Raw genomic sequence first — 24,325 nt, 5'->3', positions numbered from 1 at the left:
ACTATTAAAAATAGATTAAGGAAGTGCATTGAGGAAACAGGAAGGCCATGGACACAGTGTTTAGACTTAGTTAAACTATACATAAACATTACATCCACCACGGGGTTAACTCCATATTAAACTCTGTTTGGAAGACCCTATAAGCTACCCCAATTTAAGAATCAATGGGAAACAGATGAGGAATCTAATCTAGCAGATTACATGAGAAAAATATTAGAGAAACAAAAACAAAAACTGACTGATGAGAATCCTTCTGTCTCCCAAAAGGCAATCCAGTTAGTGGAACCGGGAGACTGGGTGCTAGTAAAAAGTATAAAGAAGAAACACTGGCACTCACCTAAGTGGGAAGGACCCTATCAAGTATTGCTAACAACTCCCACTGCGGTAAATAGTAATAGCAGAAAGATCAACTTGGATTCATCTGACCCATTGCAAAAAGGTCATTTCGGTTGAAAGCTCCGATAGGGGAGGTGAGCCAAAGACTGATAATAGGGTGGATCCAGACGTGTAGAGACTGGATAGACCCGAAAGTCAGTGAAGATTTTATAAGACACCGAACCCAGTAGAGGAGGAAATATTTCAGCCGCAATGACTCCCAATGGGTTAAAGAACGCCATTCGAGGTTGGATGGTGACACTGTTCCTAATTCTAACCTTTCTGCTTGTGTGGTACTTATGGGAACCACCGAAAGAAGGACAAACTAGAAATAAGACTGTTAATCTAACTCAACAAAATACAACCCACAAAAGAAGCAGGCGTAGCACTGATCATGGGTGGGATAGCATACCTTGGATAGTAAAGTGGGCATATGATAATGCCATCCGTGTAACTGTAGCTCCCAACAACAGCACTGTTCTAACCATTCCTATCAAAAACCTCAAGGGATTTTGGGGTAACAACCAGCCAACTCCAACTACAGGGGAAGGTTGGGAATCTCACTGGTGGTACTTAACCAGCAGTGTTTTCGATGTAAGTTGCAATACTCTAATCACTGACGAAAGCCAATATTGGGCACCAGGGTCAGAAACGTCAGCAAAATATTTCAAGGATAAAATAACCTTAACACACAACGGTGCAAGTTTAGGGTTAACAGTATCCTTACCTGCTGGTCCCTATCCTGTTCCCAACATTACCTTAAACGAAATGTCGTGTTTTACATTTTTATTGTGGGCCAGACACTCCGGGATAGATCCATATTATCCTTTCCTAATGTGTGTAAATAACACCCTGAAGCAGAGTGATGCGCCAATAACCAATAATTATACGGCAATCAAGGTCTTTAAGGCTGAAGGGAAAGATGTCGATGAATGGTTTAGGGTTACTACAGGAGTTTCGGGACAAAGCAACAATTGGTTACTTATGGTAGAGCAGGCTGCAAATATGTCTAAAAGAGACTGTGTGGTGTGCATGAGTCCTAGGCCAATTCTGCAAGTAATCCCTGCAATAATCCCACAACAGTGTGTGATTGAAGTTATGAACAAAACAAATCCAAATTCCACATGTAGCAGCTGGGATTCTGTTTTTCCCGTCACCAAGGCAACAGCAAAGAAACCTGTGTTCTCTAAAAAGGTGGCACCTGGTAATTTTACATGCGTTAACATGACTGGTAGTGGCCAATATCTAAGTAATCTCTCTGAATCTGAGTGCACTGAAGGCATAATCACAACAGCCAATTTCAAGCCTGTGTCTCGAGGAGACATATGGTGGTGGTGTGGGGATGACAAGATATTTGACAGATTCCCTGCAAATGTAACAGGATTGTATGCCTTAGTAACTTTATTGTTACCTGTATCTATATATCCCATGTCAGTAAAAGACTTAACAAAAAATCTAAATGCTAACAACCAACAGCGGCATCTAAAGAAAAGAGCAGCGGCATGACGCTCAGACAACGATCCTACATACATTGATGCTATTGGGGTGCCAAGAGGGGTACCTGACGAGTACAAATTGGTTGTTCAGGTGGCTGCTGGATTTGAATCATCAATTTGTTGGTGGTGTACAATTAATAAAAATGTAGACAGAATAAATTACATCCACTATAACGTTCAGAAATTAGGAAATTGGACAGAAGCTGGGTTCGAGGCGGTACATGGTCAACTAGCTGCAACGTCACTCATGACTTTCCAGAACAGAATAGCGGTTGACATGCTCTTGGCGGAAAAAGGAGGAGTGTGTGCAATGTTCGGTGAACGGTGCTGCACATTCATTCCTAATAACACTGCTGCTGATGGCAGCCTCACCAAAGCTATAGAGGGCCTTCGAACTCTAAATGGCAAAATGACAGACCACTCAGGGGTAGATACCACGATGTGGGATTCATGGATGGATGCGTTTGGAAAGTATAGAACTCTGGTATCCTCTGTGTTGGTCTCAATAGCAGTATTTGCTGCTGTCTTAACCTTATGTGGATGTTGTTGTATTCCCTGCATACGTTCATTGTTAAATCGTCTTATTACCACAGCCATCTCACCCATGGGAAACCAAATAGCACAAATGTATCCACTATTAGGTAAAACATCTGATGCTGATACCGATAGTGAGGATGATGATGCTGAAACAACGTACTATGGAGTACCTGACCTATTCCCTAACCCTGGAGATTACGAGTAAAGTAATCTCTCAGGAGACTCTCTGAGTGTAAGCATATTTGTGTTCATAAAAATGATCTTACAACTGAAAATCTTTTGAAGTGGTTGCCTAAGTGATATGAGAATTTGAGCAAATATGTGATAAACAGGAGGGAAATGTTGGAATAATTGTATATATGAATTTATCTCATTTAATAACTAACCATGTATCCTGCTTTATAGTCCTATAATCATGCATATAGTTTAACATGTATCCATACAGTTTGTCTTATGATAATAACCATGCATATAGTTTGTCTTGTGAGGAAGTTGTTTTGCAGGTAGTAGCTGCTGGAGGACAGCACAAGCTGTCACGATGCATAGAGCGGACTGGTACCAGCCTGATCTACTTCTACATCATGGGATGAACATTTGAACAATGTTCATCTGGCACCCATCATATTGCTTTTGTTTGATTCTCAGTTCTTTAAGATAAGCAATGACTTGTAACCAAAGAATGCTTGGAATGCTTTATGTGATAATAAAAAGAGAGGAGACGGTAGAATATGCTCAGAGCGGGTTGGAGATTGTAACTGAACATATCTCTGTCCGTTCTCCTCGCGAGTAAGAAATAACGCTCTTGTCTTTCTCTTCTTTGTGTCAGTATTAAATGTCTTAGGTGGTATAAACCTGACAAGGACCATAGTTGCAGGCATTCTGGAGGAGAGTACACATAGAGGTAGAGCGGCTCCAACCCAGGATGGTGTACCATACATAGTAAATCTTCCTCGATCTCCCCTAGCCGTCTGGTAACCTACAGTGAATTACAAATGGTAAATGCTAGGGTTTATTATAAATGTAATGTATTCAAAACAAATTACTGATTAATTTGTCTAGTGAGAATGCTACCTGTGGTATCTCCTAGCGGCAGATATTCTCAGCTTCTGTGGGCATGGTTGCACAGTTTCCACAGGAGCACCTATCCAAAAGATAGAGAAAAATGGTAACATTCACCAGAATATAAAGCTTATGAAATTCAAAAACTGACAGACAGTGGAGCAATGTGGGTGAGAAGTAAGCTTGGCTACATATCAAGCGCATATAACATAGGTAATTTATAACATGTCACTTTTTGCATATAATGTGGAGCTTGACAACAGTGTAGTGTAGAAAACACTGCACAGCCTCATCTCTGACTAAAGATTAATGTTGCTGACAGTTTTGCTGATTTACAGCTTTCATTGTAATACACAAAATAAATTTACTACAGAAGATGTCATGATGAGCATCTCTGCTCAAAACATGGAGAAAAATTGATAAAAATTAAAATGATTTACTTCGTCAGCATCTGTTAAAATATCTTACTAGTCTTGACATTGAACACCTGTAGCAGTCCTCAGACAGCAAACATTTTCATAGACTGTAAAGGTATATCTAAGGAGGCATGACAGATAACTACATTACACAATTCACAATAGTGGTTATTTACCAAAAGAACTCCCAGTAATGATGAGACAGTAACAGTTAGCATTAGCTCCCTAGCTACATGTTAGTAACTGTGTCAGCACACATCAACAAAATGAAAATGTAATGTCAAAATACAGAAACGTTATGCTGCAGTTCTAGAGTTTGAACTTCTTCAGCAGCCTCTCCCTCTGGGTCAGATTCTGGATAAAACTCATATGGTTGAACCAAAGCGCTTCTGACACCAGGTCGCCGGTCATGGTCACCGTAAACGTTAGAGGATGGTGCCAGAAGCACAAGCCGCATCCCCTTCTGGAGAGGGGCGTGGTCAGGCACAGCTCATTTGCATTTAAAGCTACAGACACAAAAACAGCCTGTTCTGAACAGGGCTGTAACAGAGGAGTTTACAGGCATGCTGAAATATAAGATTGGAGCAGATTTTTTAGCAAGAAACTTCAAAGAAGTGTTTTGGGGACCTCTGAGACTTATTTAAACTTGTTGAAAAGTAGTATATGTCCCCTCTAAGTTATAGATCCTCTTGTGAGGCTCAGCCAGCTGGGCTGCACAGTCCTTTAACAGCCTCGGACACACACCATCCGGGCCAGTTGCCTTTCCAGGATGTTGCCTCTTGATATCCTCCCTCACCTTCTCCGCTGTAAAGGACAGGTTGACCCAAGTGTGGAGGGAGTTGTAGCTGCAGTGTTAGGTTGTGGAGCAGATGCTGTAGGAGAAGCTGCAGCTGAAGCAGTGGGAGAGAGAACAGTTGAGGCTGTGTCAAACCTGTTGTAGAACAGGTTTAACTCATTGGCCTTGTCCACATCACCTTATATTGCCTGGCTGTTCTTGTCCTTACAGTCAGTGATGGTCCTCATCCCCTTCCACACCTCTCTGGTGTTGTTGTGCTGCCGCTTCCTCTCTACTTACTTTTTGCACACAACTGAACTTCTCCCTGTCTCCATCCCTGAAGGCCTCCTTTTTCTGGTTGAGAAGGGTCTTGATGTCACTGGTGATCCAGGGTTTGTTCTTTGGAAAGCAGTGTATAGTCCTTGCTGGTATCATAGTGTCCATACAGAAGTTAATGTAGTCCGTGGTACATTCAATCATTCTATCAAGGTCAGGGTCCTTGCTTTTATCATTTTCCTGTTACTCCAACAGTACATACCAATTTGTACACTCAAAACAGTCTTTTAGACACTCACTGGCCTCCAGTGTCCAGTTCCTGAATGAGCGGGTCGTTGCAGCCTGCCTCAGTACACAGGGCTTGTAGCAAGGCTGAAGAAAAAACAGATTATGATCTGACCTGCCAAGTGGTGGTAGAGCTGAAGCAGTGTAGGCCTCCATACAACAGATCAAGTATCTTATTTTCCCTTGTGGGACAGTCATCATACTGAGTGAAGCCAGTCAGGTGAGAGTGACATGGTTAAAATCCCCCGATATTGCAATGAATGCATCAGGGTGCTGGGTCTGTATTCTTGCAACAGTCTCGTGAATGACGTCACCCGCGACTGAAGGCTTTGCTCGTGGTTGAATGTAAACAACAATGGCGACGATGTTTGAGAACTCCCTCTGAACATATAGTATGGTCTAAGATCAACTGCCAACAGTGCAATATCCCAACAGCAGATCTTCTCCTTCAATGTGATGCAATCAAGGTTGCACCGTCTATTGTTCACAAGTATAACCAGTCCTCCACCTTTATTCTTCCCACTTGATCCGGCGTCTCTCTCCGCTCGAACTGCAGTGAAGCTGGGTAAATCCACACAACGGTCGGGAGGGAAACACATGAGAACTCCATATCTGGTAAACTTTAAAGCCAGAAGTTTTTTCTTTGTGTACGTTTTTTTCTCCATCGTCAGACCAAACAACGACGTAGAATAGAAAACATCAATCGACAAAAAATATACTAATATATACAAATATATTGCAAAAAACTACGAACTATGCAGACTTGCTGCCACTTGTTGCCAGCGCATCATTTGAAATTTGTAAAAAATTGTAATCAATATCGATTCAGGAGCATGGGATATGTTGACAGTCCAACAGTTTATGCAGCTACAGTACAAGCACATTTGTCTAAATTCGTCTTGCCTGGTTCATCTGTGTTATTACAGTATATGGATAATATTTTGGTTGCATCACCGACACGAGAATTGCATCAAAGATTCTCTTACCTTGCTGACTCATCTGGCTACAGGCAGACATAGATCATCACTTGCGAAGCTCCAGTTTTGTCAAGACTCAACTATCTAGGATATGTTCTGAAAGATGGTTGTCGGTATCTGTCACCTGAACGAATCAACGCATTAAAGGAGATTCTGAGGCCAAAAACAAAGACGGAAATGCATTCCTTCCTTGGACTTGTGAACTATTACCAGGCATGGTTAAGAGAATATGTGACATATGATGCTGTGTTACGTGCTGCTAAACTAAAAGAGACTCCTCAAACTATTTGGTGGACTGTAGCTTACATACCTGGCCTGGCATCAGTCACAAGCCATTAAGAAGTTCATTGTAAGGACATACAGAGTTATGGACCCAAAACTGACACTTTGTTACTCTTCCCACCATCAAACTATCAAATAGATAGGAAACAGAGACAAAGGACCCTTCTCTCACAAACAGACCATGCTTTTAGCATGTCAGAGAGACACAGAACCAGACCAAGGGTCAAAGGGTCAGCTCCAGAGGATCAACCAATGGACACCAGGCAACTGGAGAACATAGGCAAAATCTCCAGTTGTAAGAATAAGACTGTCTAATGATATTTGATTGTTTCTTATATAGGACAAGTAACACCAAAAGGACTGATTATGACTAAGATGTGAATCCTGGCTTCTCTGTGCCATGCATGAACACGCACGCATGCACTCATACACACACCAACCTCCCTTCCTCTGTCCCTCTCTAGATAAGAGACATAAACTACAACCCCCATTCCAACCCTGAGAAGTGACCAGCAGGACACTCTTCACAGACACAGATCTGAGGAAGAATGTAAAATTAAATATCTAACTGTTCTGTAACTCATGAGAGTTTATATGTAAACTCTAGAATTAAACTATTCAAAAGTTCAATGGAAAATTACTCTCTTCTCCAAGTTGAAAACCAGGAGAAGACAGGTGATGCCCCTGAAACGTGCACTGCCTCCCAGTGGATAAAACAATTGTGATCAATTCACACTTTGCTCAAAGCTCCAAGCTCAAAGCTCAAAGTCCCGGCTCAAAGCTCTGTAGCTATGTAAACTCTTAGCTCTAACCTGCTAGCTACAAACTCACGACTCTTAGCCATTTTTGCACTTGATCGTATTGTATTTTTTGTTTGCCATGTGCTCCAAGTAACATTCTTTTTGTTTACATGCAGTCTTTTATTTTTATAAGCCGAGTCAAGACCAACTGAACCAAAACAACAGGAGTGTCTCAGAGTAATTTTGTAACTTTTAATTATTATCAAGTTTTCCTTTTTGAAGATTTTTGACAGTTTAGGGTTATCTGGTCAACGTCAGTCTCCTCTAAAGTTATCCAGCCAAAGTGAAGTGCCTTAGAGTTTATTTCGCATCAACCCGCAAGAGACGCCAGCAGATAACACGACCGCCTGCAGAGAAGCCTACTAGAAATCAAGATGGCCCTAGACAGAAAGTCTCCTGGCAAACTCCACCAGAGCTGTAGCTGACACACCGGCAGAATCCATCATCGTAATAACGGGACATGGCCTCCAGGAGAATCCACCTAGATCCCGTGTCTCCAGGGTTACCATGGGAACCACAGCCACCTGGGTTCCAGCCAAGGGTCTCCAGCTACAGCGCAACTCACAGTAGGCCGGTCTTAACACTCTGCTCCTGACTGGGTTGATGTCGAAATATAATATTTAATTACTAAATCTCATTTGTAGCCGTAGTATTAGCTGTATAGCCATAGTGTATAGCCATAACATTTTCTCTTCCACCATTGCCAACTCATCACACCACTCATTTCATTTTCATCTTTATGATTACTACACCTTTCATTTACTCTGTAGATAGTAGTTTAAATAATAAAAAAAAACCCAGTTGTTGTCCTGTTGTGTTCTTTTGACCTAGAGACTGGAGATCCATTGAATCGAGAAGTCATGGTTTCTGATATGAGATTGATAAATTTATCAATGAAGTAATTCATTGTTGTCCTCCCGGCTGGTGCCCCATTTCAACGTCAGCAAATTGTAAATTATGGTGTTAACACTACATTATTATTGGTGCTGAGGAGTGTGAGGCCAATTTTTAATATCACTGTCTCTACTACTAAAGAATGTTTGATTCAGCTGCATATTGGCTTTGCTGCTTGTTGCTTGTTGTGTGTGAGGTCTTAATGGTTACCCCTGTAACCTTGTCTGTACAATTGTGATTCAAGCTTAGCTTTCAAATTATGAAGTTGTGTTTATAATTACGTGGATGTGTGTTGATTATAAATATTGTTGAAGCAGGTTACTGCGCCAACAGTAAACCCCAGAAGCAACTCCACTAAAAACACTGATAAAAGTGTTGAGGCTACAGCCCGGTAGCTTTGTTACTGTGTAAATACCCTGTGGTCTGAGTAGTAACACAATTTAATTGTGTTTGTTTGCCTTAAGTCCTCGAGGACTTGTGTTGAAAATAGCGGTTACTTAAGGTAATTCTGGCTCTGTGAACACCCCTGTGGTATAAAATGTGCTAAGGAATAAAGTGCTCGCTTGCTCGAAGTCGCAGAGAGGACTTTTGTTAACCCTTAAGAGATCCTAGGGACATTTTGTGCCATTCAGTTTTTTATTTTCAAGCCATTTTGGCTGTGTTGAATGAATATAGCTCAAATTTTCCAGAGGATATTCATTTTTAAAATTTTTTAGAATTGTCATCTCAGTTCCTTAAATTAGCCTAAAATGGCTAAGCTACAAAAAAACTGACACATTTGTTCCTAACGAAAAAAAATGTCCAATGGAAAACCATTAAAAATGCCATTTTTGATCCCACATTTATCTTAACATAAACTAATTGTTCTGCCCTTCAGGCATTTACATTTCATTCCATGCTTTTAATTTAGCACGCCTTTAGTTCAGGCGGACTTTTATTTTGAAATTGTATTTTTGTGCCAAAACCGGGACCGGAAGTAGACGATTGTACGGAAATTTTGACGAACAATGCAGACGTTCATTCATTCAAAGTAAAGGCTTCTCACTTTTTGATTCCCCAGAAGAGGCATCGCTTGTATGTATAACATATCTGTTGTAATTAAATAATTCATGTTGATTTTATGCTGTGAAAAACGAAGTTAAAAGGATATAGATGCTATCGCTAACTCGTTCATGCTATTGTTAGCTTTTGGAATGCTAGCTAGTCACTGTGATCTCTCATCAGTCAGTTAGCTTGTCAGGCAGTTGTATAGCTCATGTCATGTGTATGGAAACTAGGATGTTAACTAATTTAGGTATTCTGTTGTTTATTCCTGGTTTCACTCTCTTACTCTAGATTAGATAGATGGATCCAGTTCAATGTGAAGAGTGAAATTAAATCATCAAACCAGGATTCAGGCATTCTTCTCATTCATGGATTTAAGAGAGTTTAGCTGACTGTATAGTTGGAGTTGCCACACTTCGACGAGGACAGTACACTAATGCATTCCTTTATGTTAAGATTTCATTTTGGAGTACTAGCCTTCAATTTTTAATTTTTATATTTGTCCACCAGATGGCGCTACTTTTTCCCATTCAAAGCATGCAGCAAAATTTCAAACTTTTTACTGTTTTCTGCAAGGGTGCCTTGCTGCTGAAATGATAAGTGTGTGTTGCTATTGATGTTGGATAATGGTGTGTGTGTGTGTGTGTGTGTGTGTGTTACAGAGAGGGAGGGGGAGAGCTCTTAAGGTAATATGCTTTAAGAACTATGCCTTTAAACCCATTGTGTGTGTGTGTCCAACTTCATAAGTCTTTTCTCTTAGAAGGCCACACCAAAACAAAATTGGACTTGGTTTTGGTTCTCGCTCAGGTTGTTTATGCAGGTGCACTGCAGCCATGGTTATAAGTATGAGCAGTAGTACAGGAGTAGTCATTTTGGAGATGGCAAGACATTACAGCACACAGGAGGCTCTGGAAGTGATCATGCACTCTGAGTGTGAGGATGGCTCCTCATCCTCCTCCGAGGACTCTGAGGCTGACACGAAGGAGGCCTCAGAGGTAGAAACATACCAGCTGGAGTCCAACTCCGACTCATCTGAAGACTCATCTGAAGATGAGAGCAGAGGGGAGATGGATGAAGCAGCAGCAGGATGGACTTCAAAAAATTAAAATATTTTGGTCTCTGCGACACTCCGCTACGTTCCAGCAGCCAGTGGTTTGATCCCGGGACCTACACACTATGCAGCCGCCCAAATCAATGACCCAACATCCAGCTTTGCACTGCTGCTGATGGATGAAATCCTGCAGCATATTGTGGCCATGACAAACCTGCATGGGAGACGCTCAATCCCAGACTGGTGAGATGTGGACATAGAGGAACTGCAGGCTTATATGGGGTTGCTCATTTTGGCCGGCGTTTACAGTTCAAAAAATGAATCAATCCTCACCCTCTGGAGTAAGAAATCAAGATGGAGCATTTTCTAGGCTACGATGTCCCACAAGAGGTTTTACCACATCAGCTGAACACTGTGGTTCGACGACAAGCTATCCCGACCCTGACGCCATGATGACAAGCTGGTTGCCTTCCGCAAAGTTTGGGATATGTGGACGCACCGCCTGCCGATGCTGTTCAGCCCTGACAGGGACATCTGCTTGAATGAACAGCTCGTCCCATTCAGAGGCAGGTGCAGCTTCATGCAGTACATGCCAAAAAAGCCAGCCAAATATGGAATAAAGATTTGGGCAACCAGTGATGTCAAAACATCCTACGCCTGGAGACTGCAGGTGTACACAGGCAAAGCAGCTGGCAATCCTGCTGAAGTCAACCAGGGGATGAGGGTGGTCCTGGAGATGACAGATGGGCTCCACGGACACATCATTATCTGTGACAATTTTTTCACCTCCATCGCACTGGCAGAGGAACTGCTCAGGAGGAAACAGGCCCTGGTTGGCACAATTTGCCGAAACAAGCCTGAGCTTCCCCCTCATTTGCTCCAGGCAAGAATGAGAGCGGTCTTCTCCTCCACACTGGTCTTCTCCTCCACACTGGTCTCTTACATCCCCTGACGGGGCAAGAATGTGCTCCTCCTAAGCACAAAACATCACAGTCCAGACATAAGAGACGAAATGAAAAGAAAGCCCATCATAATCAAAGATTACTACAGATGCAAAGGAGGTGTCGACAACCTTGATAAGGTAGGTGCCATTACGCATCAGTTACGCACACATTTATTTATTCTTACTCTTATGATCTTGTCTAAAATATATGTAGCTTTTTTTTCAAATGAGCATTTTCATATAAAATAAACAATATGTGTATCATGAGAAAGAATTCTTGGATCATTTATTCATATTGTCTTGGTTTATGTTTTGTTATGAACAAATTGATGGCCACTGACAACCTGGTTGACATTTCACATTACAACGCCTACATCCTGTGGACATCAATCGAGCCATCTTGGCAGCAGCAGAAATCATACAGGAGGAGGCTCTACATTGAAGAGGTGGGAGAAATGCTGGTGACTAGTGGTGTGCGATACTGCAAGATTTGGTATCGATCCGATATCAAGTAAATACAGGGCCAGTATCACCGATACCGATACTTTTTAATAATTAAGGTGGATGCATTATCAAATTCTGAATGAATCTTCATGACCTTTAAGTGTTTTTATGATTTTTCTTTTGGATTATTAATTAGTTAGAACCCAGGACAGAAGTTGGGCAAAGTTCATAGGTAAATAGAAAATACTTTATTATCATAATAAAAGTTTTTGTTCAGAAACAATAGAACAGTAACAAAACAATTTTTCCCCCAAACATTGTCATGTCTGGATTTTTTTCTTAAAGTAACAAAGTGCACAAAATTATCACTCGAGAACAAATTAAAACAAATCATTTTTTTCAGGTAGAGTGTTCAGAAACTACAATACAAAAATTAAATAAAATTTCTCCCTTCATTGCACTTCTTTTCTGGATTTTTTTTCTTAAATAAACAAAGTGTACAAAATTATCACCCCACAACAAATGTTATAAAACATTTAAAACAATTTTTTTTTTCAAGTAGAATGTGTGTTCAGGAAATACAATACAAAAGTAAAACAAAATTTCTCCCCTTCAGTGCACCTCTTCTCTGGCTTTGAAAAAATAATTAAAAACAAAAAACAATTAGTGAAAATACAGTAAATAAAGTCTAAATAACTAAACAACCCCCAAAGCCTTGAGTTCAAAGAAATATTCGCAGAATCCCCCCTGTGGGCCCTGTCCCCCTGTGCAGAACAGAGGTATTGGTTAGAGGTTTTTGTTCAGGAACAGTATCATGTTCACATTTTTCGCTTTTATTGCACATTGCCTGTTACTTATTAACTGTCCTGCCTTTGAAAAAATCCTCTCGGCTGGCACTGATGTTGCAACCACTCCCAGGTGTTTCTTGGCAAGTTTGCTCAGAGATCATAAAACGTTTCAATAGCCCTGAAACGATGGTGACATTGCGCTGACAGCTCAGCAGCTAGCTTGCTACCTTGGCGCTCAGAAGTTCCAATGGTTTTGAGAAGCAGTGACACCAGAGGAATCACCTTTGAAACTGAAACATGTTTTTCTGTTGATATCGCTCTGGTTGCTTCCTCAAATGGTGCATCGATGGAGAAACTGATGACAGACCATTCTTCCTCACTTAAGCAAAGTGAGCTCTTTCCAAGGATACAGAGGACTGTGGTAACTGCCTCCTTTTGCTCAGACAATCTCTCCCACATGTAGAATACAGAGTTCCAACTTGTCTCAACTGCTTGAATTAGTTTTTGTTCAGGGAACTTCTGCTGCTTCTGAATTGCTTTGAGCTTGTCTGCAGCTTTAGTGCTATGGTGAAAGAAAGCAACAATAGCACTGCTTTTCTGCTGAATCTCAAGCAAGTCAGGGTGAGCCTTGAAAAAGTCTTTCACCACCAAATTCAAAGTGTGTGCAAAACATGGGTAGTATGCCCAACCTGCTTTGCGCACAGCAGCAACCATGTTGGCGCCATTATCAATTACAGCCAGAATCTTGTCCGTTATGCCCCATTCTTCAACGATTCTGGTTAATTGTGAAGAAATATTGTTTGCAGTGTGTTGTCCAGGAACAGAGCACGTTTCTAGCACATATGCCAGCATTTACCAGTTTTCATCTATGATGTGGCATGAGACTGTTAAATATGCCTCTGTGGCTCTTGATGTCCACATGTCAGTTGTAAGCACAACATTGTCCACACCACTCAATGCCTTTCTGACCTTAGAGGAGCAGTTTTCATAAAGAGCTGGTAGTTTCCCCTCAATTAAAGATTTTCTACTAGGAATGTTGTACCGTGGGTCAAGTGTCCTCACAATATTCCTAAAGCCGTCATCTTCCACCACGGAAAGAGGTTGCAGGTCCTTCACAATCATTTCTGCCAGGCTCCTTGTAATCTCCACTGCTCTTGGGGAATCGGCTAAGTGAAATGATAAAATAATTAAGTCTGTAGCACATCTACTTGTAGTTTAAATAAAGTAATCATACAGTATTCCTTTCACAGTTAACACAAAAGGGTAATTATGTTCAATCAAATCTGAGCCATATTGTATTCAGTATATTTGTTTAAATTCCAGTAAATGTATTCATTTAAATAACAGGTTTCAATGGGATAAATGTATTATATCAAGGTCTTAGTATAATTTATAGTTTTTGAGTTGGCTAAAGTAACATATGAACACTTTGAAAATTAATATTAACTAATGCTGAAGATGACTAAAATATTACTTTCACCCCTATTATCTACCTGGATATTCTCTGCCAGACTGAAACGCCTCTGCCAATGACCTCTGCCTCTGGGTCAGGGGTCTGGGTCTGTTGGGGACAGGGGGTGGGGGATTTCTATCCTCCTCTCTCTGTTTCTGTAGCTTGGTGTTTTGTTTTGCATGATTTTTCATATGCTTGTATGAATTTGTTGTGTTACCACTGTAGTTTACAGTCTTTTTACAAATTATACAGCTTGCTGTTGTTTCATTTTAGGCCTGAAAATATAGCCACACGGCACTCCTCTTCCTCTCTGCCATTCCTCTGCTCCGTCTCTGTGCTGCTTGTGTGTGTGTCCTGCTGGCCGGGCCTCGCTGAGCCTGTTTGCTTGCTTGTTTGCCTGGCACCGCTGAGTCACGTGATGGTACAACATCAAAACACAAGAGGGGGGAGGAGGAGCAAAGTGTGCCTGCTCCGCGCTGTGACAGGAGCGGCACTTGAAAGCAGCGGCACCTACACAGACACAGACAGCCAGGTCGCCTCTTTGATAAAACCGCAGCAGTGCATACAGGAGAGAAACTGAAACTAAAGTATCGATCTCATTACACTGGTATTGATCAATATCAATACCAATGTTGGTATCAATATTATCGATATTTGGATCGATCCGCCCATAACTACTGGTGACCCCACACATCAAGAAGAGAGGGCGCCTTCCCCGCTCATCAGCTGCTGCAGGAATAGTTGCAAATCTGCAGGGTGCTGCTGCAGGCCCCTCTCTCATCAGTAAATGTAAGTGCAGGAGGCAGCGCGACTTTTGCACGGACAGAAAGTCTGTCCATTTGCAGCCTCTGCTCCACCTGAGCTGGACTCTCACACCCAGACACATACACTCTCTCTGAAAAAAAAATGACGCATCAATGCATTTTGTGATTTTGAAAACTGTGGAGTTGTGTAAAGTTGACCTCGAGTGTGACTTTTGTTTTTTTTTTTTTTGTTTTTTTTTTAAATCTGACACGGCAAGAAATGTATTTTATGGAAATTATTTTTGTTTTTTCGATGAAAAACAGAGGATTTATGTACACATACTGGCCTTTAAAGGGTTAAAAATCCCAAAAATATAATTAATATTTGTTATTTATATTTCAGGCTGAAGTAGTTTTAAAAGATTGACTCATTTAAAGTGGAGAAGAATATTAATATATAATATTTTTAAAGAAGTTTTTGGGAAGCTGACATTTTTTGTCATTAGGGACAAATGCGTTTATTTAAGGACCTCTTACGGGTTAAAAACGTTGTGGTTACTGAATGTAACCATACCTATTGAACACTCTTGCAGCTGAAAGTGTGCATGTGCTCCAGAAATGAACCCGGGATGGAGGAAGACTTGAACTTCAAAACCCTCTCCGTCCAAAACCTCCATCCTGTTACCAGTCATCATTTTGGTGTCCTGGCAAACCCATGCACCTCAACCAGCCAGCATCTATGTGAACTCACCTCGCTTGGATTTGCAAAACAAATGCACATCCTTCCAAAACTTATTGGCCCACTAAACAGCAGAGACATTTTCTGCCTCAACCAACTTATGTGGACCATAAGTCTTCTAGACCGCATTGGTCTGACAAAAGTCAGAGACACTCAAGACCTAAGTCAAACTTTTATGCCTCAGATCCCCGCCGCAGCAAGTTCCCACCTAACCAATTGGAAAACTGTAATGCTTGTGAGTATAAGGGACAGAAAAGACGAAACCAAACTCCACTCCATCAGCATCATCTGATGAGAACATGAACAAAGACAAAGGCAAACGATCCTTTCAGCAGAAGACCAACAAAGCTGAAATTAAGACTAAAACATCTAGTCTTAGCCAAGAAGACCTAGAAACTATCAAGCGTCTTTACAGTGACTGGTTTAAGGAAGAAAGCAAGAAAGCAGATCTCTTCCCAGTCACACTGGTAGCACCAAAGGCTACACTTCAACACAGTCTCTTAAACCAGCCCATCGAGGTGGTTGAAGAACTTTACCAGGGCCCCAGTGGACCAGAGTCTGCTCTGCCCCAGAGCCAGAACTCAGAAGTCCAAAATAAATCAGAACAGGGGGTGAAAAGTCAATCCCTCCCAGCGCAGTCTCACTGTTCAATAAGCTGCAAATGATAGTACACCTGTCAAACAAGGACTTGGAACTTCAAACTTGTTCCTTGGAGGTGCAACCATATGCCCCCACTAGTGCCACATTGAGAGCAGTGTCAATGGTGCAACTGACCATTGGACCAATGAGCCTCGTCCATCCAGTATACGTGTCTCCTCTTGATGCCATTCCTTTCATCATCGGCAAAGACCTCCTACTGCCATTTCTGCTTTCACCCAGAAACACCTGGAAAGGGCATGAGAAAACAGGAGGCCTATTATGACCAAAAAGTCTCCCATGACAAACTCCAAGTGAGGGACACATGGCTGTATCATGCTCTCACTCAGACAACTGAAACAGCCAGTTCAAGCACGGGAAAACGTAACTATAAGTCCTTTCCCCACTGTTCAAGTCCCGACATGTTCTCACACGAATTATTTTCTGTTGTGTGCCATAATAAGGCTAGCAAAACTCAGAAAGCCAACTCAAACCCTCATGAGACTCTTAATCAGGTCATAAATAACAAAAATCTGTAAGCACCCACAGGTGCCGATTACCAGTAGTTGAGGTTCGACAACTGTTCTCACTACATGCTTTATGACAATTTTAGAGTCAGACTGTGAACTACAGTGCACACTTGAAACATCCTAAAGGTGACAGGTGCGAGTGTAAACAGTTAATCTTTAGTATTGATTGTGTTGAAAAAAGCCAGGTGTTGTATCTTCAGTCAAATCCACCTCTCACAATCCTCTCTGCCATTTAAACGTACGGTATTTGTCGACTGTGTAAAATGTGTACAAGTGGGGGTGATTCAGATGGCTGCAAATACACTTATAGGACCCTGCTCAAGACCACAGGTGCAGTGGACACATTGCTATGCTGCTATCAATACTATAGGTTGTCTATGCGCACACACAACTGGTTACCATGCTATTGCCTGCTATGCTTTGGGATACTGGTCCCACAATTGTCAGTCTAGCCATTGAAATATTTCACGTTTATCTACACATATTTGTCCCTCTTTCCCAGTGCAAGGCACCTTAGTCAGTACCACAACAGACTGAGTTGGTGTAAATAATGTAAGAAATGTAAGATAACTCTGTGTGACTAGTTAACCAACTCTGACTAGTTAATCAACTCTGATCATGATTGCAGTTGTTGTGCCATGTTCCTGATGACACCGATCTTCTCGATTCAGCAGTCCGCCGACATAACACGAGCAGCAGGAGTCAGCGAGACCGCCAAATGGGAATCAGGAGCAGGTGTCGGCCAGACCACTAACTGGGAACCAGAATCAGGGTCAGCTGGACCGTCGACAGGACACGAGGAACAGGATTCGGTTGGACCAGTGACTGGGAATCAGGAACAGAAGTCAGCCAGGCCGCAGACAGTGAATCAGGAAGAGCAGCAGGAGTCAGCTAGACCGCCGAATGGGAATCAGGAGCAGGTGTCGGCCAGACCACTGACTGGGAACCAGAATCAGGGTTGGCTGGACTGTCGACAGGAGACGAGGAGTAGGAGCCGGCTGGACCACCGACAGGAAACGACGAGGAGTCGTCACCCGGGCTGTGTGTATGTGTGTGTGTGTGTGTGTGTGTGTGTGTGTGTGTGTGTGTGTGTGGGGGTGGAAGCTGGAGACCTGGGACTGAGGCTTGTGCTGGTAGCTGGAAACCTGGGGCTGGGGCTGAGGCTGAGTTTCCCTGCGGTGATGGGAGCCACGATCTCCTCATCTTCTGTGGCCACCACGAAACCATGGAAAAATAGCCAGACCAAAGTTCCCTTGAGAGGGGACTCGTCAGGATCCTCCAGGTCAGACTCATACAGCCAGCGTGCAAAGGGGCCTGGCGACTAACGGGGGTGCTGGATGGGAGGATTGAGGCTGCTTGGGGAACCGGCATCTCCATGACCTGCGTTTCTTCCCAGGGGCTCCCTCCCCTAGATAGCTCCCAAAGAAGGCTAGCCGGGTTCCCCAAAAAGGAGACAGCTCAGGGTCCTCCAGGACCAAGTCAGATAGGGGATCAGACAGCGTGCAAAGGGGCCTGACAACCGACGGGGGTTCTGGCTGGGAGGATTGAGGCTGACATTGAGGCAACCTCAAAAAAGCCATGAAGCTGGCGTAGGCTGCTGGGTCCATTTCTTGGTCGGTTCGTTCTGTCACGTTTGAGGGGTTAGGCTGGACCCAAATGCAGCCAAAACATTGGGGTGAGTGCAAAAATGTTACAAAAGAACTTACAAAACACTGGTGAGGCACTGGGAAACACAGCGGATCACAGGAACCAGAAACACGAGGAAGACAAGGACCTAACTGATAACACAGCAGCAGACACCGAGGAGCAGGTCGAACAAATGAGGTAACACAAGGACCTTAAACAGATACCAGAGGGGAGAATAACAGACGGACCGACACAGACAAAGGGGAGCACAGAGACTAAATAAACACAAAGGAGGCAAGGGTGATTGAACACAGGTGAAACACATTAGGGCAGGGCAGACAATCACCAAGGTGGGGGGAGGAGTAAAACCATCGAGACACACAAGGAAACTCATTACAAAATAAAACAGGAAGTGACGAAATCTAAAAAAAGTCAAACATAAAATGTTTGCTAGGTGCTAGCTACAAACTCATGGCTCTTAGCCATTTTTGCATTTGATCGTTTTGTCCATGTCCTTTATTGTTTGTTTGCCATGTGCTCCAAGTGACATTCCTTTTGTTTACATGCACAATATTTTATTTTTATAAGCCAAGTCAAGACCAACTGAACCAAAACAACAGGAGTGTCTCAGAGTAATTTTGTAACTTTTAATTATTATCAAATTTTCCTTTTTGAATATTATTGACAGTTTAGAGTCATCTGGTCAACGCCAGTCTCTAAAGTTATCCAGCCAAAGTGAAGTGCCTTAGAGTTTATTTCGCATCAACCCGCAAGAGACGCCAGCAGATAACACATCTGACCATGACAGCCTAAGAGAAGCCTACTAGAAATCAAGAGGGCCCTAGACATAAAGTCTCCTGGCAAACTCCACCAGAGCTGAACTGCTGAGACACCGGCAGAATCCGTCACCCTGATAACGGGACACGGCCTCCAGGAGAATTCACCTAGATCCCGCGTCTCCAGGGTTACCACGACAACCACAGCCACCTGGGTTTCAGCCAAGGGTCTTCAGCTACAGCGCAACTCACAGTAGGCCGGTCTTAACACTCTGTTCCTGACTGGGTTGATGTAGAAATATAGCAATATTTAATTACCAAATCTCATTTGTAGACGTAGTATCATTAGCTGTATAGCCATAGTGTATAGTCATAACATATCCTGTCCCACCATTGCCAACTCATCACACTGCCTATTTCATTATTATTTTCATCTTTATGACTATTATATCTTGCATTTACTCTGAGGATAGTAGTTTAGTTAATAAACTCCTTTATTTAGACCCAGTTGTTGTCCTGTTGTGTTCTTTTGACATAGAGACTGGAGATCCACTGAATTGAGGAGTCATGGCTTATTTCATTGATATTTATCAATGAAATAATTCATTTATGTCCTCCCAGAGGACTGGTGCCCCATTTCAACAGAAGCAAATTCTAAATTATGGTGTTTGTAGCAACATAGAGGAAGCTGCCCTTGATTGATGCCAGCTGGTAGCCGATAATTGGTCCAGCTTTGTATAAAAGCGGCAGCCTGTCACCTTCTCTTTGTTATGCGCTTCCCCCATTGAGTCATTTCCGGACCGGACGATTTTTGCCTTCTCAGAGCGGTGACGGTTGGCCGTGCTTTTGTTTTATTTGGCGTCTTCTGTATTGGTAGGTGTCTTTCTCTCTCTCTCTCTCTGCCATTGCTGTTGTCTCCACTGGCTAAACGCTGGTGTGGTTACAGGTGAATGCCGGTAGCCGTGCGGGTCTCGTCTCTCCCTCACTCCCCATATGCCTGTGTGAACTTTCAAAAGGTAGGCATTTGCTATCGCTGCTTCCCGAAATGTATTCAATTTTAGCCTAGCGATGCTAATTTAGTTTTTTTTAAATTAGGAAGTCTCATCAGCTGACGGAGTCCACCGTTGGTGTGACGTAACCACCAGCTGATTTGAGCCACTCCTGTTTCGTCTCCTGCTTGCTTTGTCTCCTGTTTTCGTGCTTGCTGGCTTGCTCCCCTGCTCTGTGTTTGCCGCTGTGTTTGTCTGCGCTGCTGCTGGTGGTGTCCTTCCCTTCTGTGTGCCGTGTCCTGGGATTGTGGGTGATTTCACATTGTGTGTGCTTGCCACGTGTGTTTGAGTGTTTGGTTATTTTGTCCTTAATATTATTTCGTATTTGGTAGATCCCCCCACTCCTCTCACTAGTTCCTGCTCACACCTGTAGGCCTCAGCTCCTGAACCTTGTTTCCCCTTTTTCTTTATTGTTTTGTATGGCTGGAGTTTATAGCCTTTTTATAATAATATTGTAATAAAGTATACCTTGTTGTAAGTACTTGGAATCGCGTCTTGTGCCTTGAGAATAACGAACCTGTGTGTCCCATTAACTGATAATGGTGAATAATTCCTCGGGTGAAATTCCCAAGGTGGCGTTATCAGGCAATTAAAATAGAATTTGGATTGGTGTGACCCATTGCTCGACACCGCGACATGTTAATGCTACAGGACTGACAAAATGAGACATGCTTTTTGTCATCTGGAATATATGCTGTGCTCCAGCTCTGGGCCTGCCAGACAATAAATTGACTTTTCAACTCTATGTGGCAGAGGATGGAAATGTGGCTGCAGCTGTGTTGGCGCAGATGCATGGGGAGAGACTGAGACCAGTAGCCTATTATTTTAAAATGCTGCCATTAATTGTTAAGGGCATGGTCTCTTGTTAGTGTGTGGTGGCAGCAGCGGCAATAATAGTAGAAAAGGTGCGAACTGTTATACTGGGGCATCCCATGATTCTTCACACTTCCAATGCAGTAGATATTATTTTGTTAAATATTACGACGCAACACATGACCAGTCAGGGACATAGTAATTATGAACATATTTTGACAGGGACACAAAATCTCACCATTTCAACAGCGGTACATACAAATCCGGCTGTGCATTTGAAGGCATCACTTCAGGGTAAACAGGAAGAAGATGTGGACATTGATCATGATTGTATGGAGTTAATTAATTCAACATCCAGCATTAGAGCAGATTTGCAACAGATGCCACTGGAAAAAAATCACATGGTTTTGTATTGTGATGGGTCATTAATGCGTTCAAATGATAAGACAATTTTGGCAGGTTATTCAGTTGTGAATGATGCAGGGAAATGCATAGAATCATTTAAGTTACCGGTAAAATCAGCACAGGCAGCGGAATTAATTGCACTGACGAGAGCTTGTTTGTTAGCAGAAAATAAAGCAGTAACAATTTACACAGACTCTAAATATGCTTTTTCAGCGGCACAAGTTTAGTAAAATTTGATTTGATAGATTCAACGTGTGGTTCTTATTAAGGGATTATTGGCTGCAATGATGTTGCCATCACAGATTGCCATAGTGAAATCTGCAGGACATGCTAAGGAAGATTCACCCTCTACGTGAGGCAATAATTTAGCAGATGCATTTGCAAAATAGACTTCGTTGCATGCTAACTTTCCATCATGGATGAATGTTACACTAACTCTGACACAAACGTCAGAACCCCCTTTCACAATTAATGATCTCCTTTTATTTCAAAAACAAGTTTCTGATGTTGAAGTGAAATTGTGGAAGAAAAAAGGATGCTATAAGGATGCTGGTGAGTTATGGAAGTTTAGTGATGGAAGGATAGCTTTGCAAAAAATAGCAGATGGCCCATCAATTGCCTGTGTGCATGGAGAATTATATGGGGATTCAGAGTACATTTGTAAGCTCTTCTTTACGATTGGATTAGAACAACAGGCCAAAGATTTTGTTAACAGGTGTTTAATTTGTGCTCGATGTTACCCAAATATTAAAACACCAAAACATGACCATTCTCCCCCACCCAGTAGACCCTTTCCACAATTACAAATTGATTTTACTCATATGCCAAAGTTTAGGGGTTATTCATATCTTTTGATAGTTGTTGATAGGTTCTCTAAGTGGCCTGAAGCCTTTTCTGCAAGCAAAGAAAATGCACAGACGGTGGTTAAATGTTTAATGGAACACATAATTCCAAAATTTGGTGTGTATTTGGGAATTGATTCAGATAATGGCATACCTTTTACATCTAAGTTTACAAAGGTGCAATAGGAATTAAGTGGACTTTTCATATTCCTTATCACTCACAAAGTTCTGGACAAGTGGAATGCACAAATAGAACAATTAAAGATAAATTGATTAAATAACATCACTCATGAAAAATGAATTGGCTTGAAGCATTACCGATCGTTCTCATGTCAATGAGAGCAATTCCAAATCAGACTACTGGTTCATGAGATATTAATTGGGCTACCGTTTCCTTTGGGAGTTCTGATGAATGAAAAACTAGCAGTAGATTTAACACAGTAACAGGAAGAGCAACAAGAGTATGTAAAGAACTTATACTCTTTTGTTTTTGAGTGCTCACGACAGGTGATCAATAAGCTGCCAGTACCAGAAGAAGAGGCAACACCCTCATTCCAGCCAAGAGACTATGTGTTGGTGAGGAGCCTGTCGGTGACTGCTGGGGAACCACATTACGGGCCACCAACTCAGGTTCTGCTGGTGACATGGACTGCAGTTAAGGTCAAAGGTCACATCAATGGACCCATGCCAGCCGAGCAAGGAGAGCCCCGGGGCCAGAATCAATCAACCAGGGAGAAGGAGTGGAAACCTTGACAACCTCAGAAAGTCAACTGGGGATGTGACAAGGAAATGCACCTTGACGTCTTACAGTATACGCTGTATTATATTGATCAGTAGAGGCTTGTGCTGGGTGTCCATGCAGACTCAGGACACTGCAGGACAGGAAAGAGGAATGAAGGTACGGGAAATGACCACAACAAGGCCTCCACTGGAAATACCAATGTGGAAGTGTGGAATACCAACCTTTTGTGTGATGGCATTTCAAGTTTTTTTTTACAGATGCATCCTGTTGTTGGTGCACTTTCGAGGTTTTCTTTTGCAGCTAATAGACCTATTGTAGTTGTACATTCGTTGAATATAGATGGAGGTATTATACAGTAGGTGTAAAGGCTAAGGGAGATTTTCACAGAATGATGAAGTATATCATTCATTCTAACAATATGATATCTCATGGAAAGGATCAGGAGACTAATCATGTACATGATATGACATATAGTTACCAACCTCGTTTTCCTTAAAAGTTATAATTAATCAGGGAAGGAAAAAAGAGATATTTCAGAAGTTACGGGATATATACACCTTCAAAACAAAGATCCTCAGGGTTTGACAGAGAAATATTATGACATGGGGGATGATTATAGAATATAATTCTCAGTCTATTTTGGAATACCGAGTTGCAATATGAAAATCACTATTTAATTGCACTCACCCAACGTGATGTAGTACAGTTTGCAAATTCTACATATTTAGGTTTCAATCCCTCAAAGCAGCAATGGCTCTTATTCGGCAATATGCAATGGAGAATCCTATGGCATTATGACACTATCATAGCAGCTCAAGGTGGAGTATGTGCTATTATTGGTGACAGTTGCTATACGTATCTCTCATCAGAAGAGGAAGGAATGGGAAATTTGTTGATAGCACTTGGAAATTTAAAATAGATTCAAGAAAATATTGTTCAGACTAATAGAGAAGCTCATAGGTTGGGTGGCAACTATGGAGGTTTTAAAGAATTGGAATGGATAACTGTCATGATCTGTGTCTGGTTGTGCTTAGTTTTCTGTCTTGTGTCTATGTTGTCTCGTCACTTCCTGTTTTATTTTGACATTTGACTCTCCTCTAGTTTCAGGTAACTTGCCCTTCCTCCTGGTGTCTCCCGTTGGTCGATTGTCTTCCCCGCCCTGATTGTTTCCACCTGTTCCCCATTACCTTGTGTAATCTGTCTGCGTTTCCCTTTGTTCTGTGCCAGTTCATCTTGTTCGTTGTCCATGAACCTCCCGGCCCCATGCTCCAAGTCATTGTCAATTCAGGTCGTGTACCTTGTTACGTTGTTACTTTGTTTAGTCTCTACTCTAGTTTTGTTACTTTGCTACTTTGTGCTTAGTCACGTTATTTTGTTACTTTGTTGTTTCCTCATCGAGTGATTTTTGTTCTCTGGCGTTTGCCATTTTTTCCTCTGAGTGATTTTCTGTTGTACTTTGTTAATAAATATCATTTAGTTGAACTTCTGTCTTTTTGAGTCGTGCATTTGGGTCCTGTCCTAGTTCGAGT

General features: G+C 42.1%; 1 pseudogene; it reads left to right on the top strand.

Annotated features, from left to right (window-relative positions):
- Positions 1–10,094: 10,094 nt before the first annotated feature.
- LOC111239301 lies at positions 10,095–12,444 on the top strand (annotated as a pseudogene).
- The last annotated feature ends 11,881 nt before the right edge of the window (positions 12,445–24,325 follow it).

This window comes from Seriola dumerili, unplaced genomic scaffold (assembly GCF_002260705.1).
Source record: "Seriola dumerili isolate Sdu_G_001 unplaced genomic scaffold, Sdu_1.0 BDQW01002262.1, whole genome shotgun sequence".
NCBI lineage: Eukaryota > Metazoa > Chordata > Actinopteri > Carangiformes > Carangidae > Seriola > Seriola dumerili.
The sequence above is the reverse complement of the archived record's forward strand: the minus strand, read 5'-3'. Positions and strand labels throughout refer to the sequence as shown.